Here is a 1,224-nt window from a genome sequence, read left to right as displayed (position 1 = left end):
TTTATAGTGAACGCGAGTTCGGTCCGGGTGGGGGCGAGGGGGCGGGGAGGGCAATATGGCTTCATGCCAGTCCCTGCCCACAGGCGGTTGCAACAGCAAGTTCCCTCCATCCGACTGTCTCCCGCTGTTTCGTAATCTTCTGAATATCTGGCGTCAAGCCGCGCCTCACTTGATTCAGAGCTGTTAGTTTACGTTCCTTTCCAAATTCCTGATCATCAGATGCAGACTTTGACGCTACCATGCGAAAGAGTTGCCGAGTTATCAAGAAGCTAGAGGTTCGTGAGACCATAAGAGATAGGAGCAGAATTAGGCCATTCAGCCCATCGAGTCTGCTCTGCCATTCCATCGTGGGTGATCCCGGATCCCACTCAACCCCGTACACCTGCCTTCTCGCCATATCCTTTGATGCCCTGACCAATCAGGGAACTATCAACTTATGCCTTAAATATACCCACGGCCTTGCCCTCCACAGCAGTCTGTGGAAGAGCATTCCTCAAAATTACTACTCACTGGCTACAAAAAAATTCTCTCAATCTCTGTTCTAAAGGGTCGCCCCTCAATTTTGAGGCTGAGCCCTCTAGTTCTGGATAACCCCACCATAGGAAACATCCTCTCCACATCCACCCTATCTAGTCTTCTCCGGTAGGCTTCAATGAGATCCTCCTCTCCCCCTCCCCAATTCTTCTAAATTCCAGTGAGCACTGGCTCAAAGCTGCCAAACGCTCCTCATATGTTAACCACTTCATTCCCGGAATCATCCTTTCTGAGATACAGGGCCCAAAACTGTTGACATTACTCCAAGTGCGGCCAGACTGGTGTCTTATAAAGCTTCAGCATCATCTCCTTGATTTTAAATTCTATTCCCCCTGAAATAAATGCCAACATTGCATTTGCCTTCTTTATCACAGACTCAACCTGTAAATTTCCTTCTGGGAGTCTTGCGCGAGGACTCCTAAATCTCTGCACACCTCTGATATTTGAACCTTCTCCCAATTTAGATAACAGTCCGCACTATTGTTCCTTTTACCAAAATGCTTTATCATACATTTCCCAACACTGTATTCCATCTGCCACTTTTTCGCCCATTCTTCCAATTTGTCAACGTCTTGCTGCAATTTCATTGCTTCCTCAATATCATACACAAACTTTGCCACAAAGCCATCAATTCCATTATGTAAATCATTGACAAACAATGTGAAAAGCAGCGGTCCCACTACTGACCCC

This window comes from Mobula hypostoma, chromosome 8, assembly GCF_963921235.1.
Source record: "Mobula hypostoma chromosome 8, sMobHyp1.1, whole genome shotgun sequence".
NCBI lineage: Eukaryota > Metazoa > Chordata > Chondrichthyes > Myliobatiformes > Myliobatidae > Mobula > Mobula hypostoma.
This window is presented reverse-complemented; position numbering follows the sequence as displayed.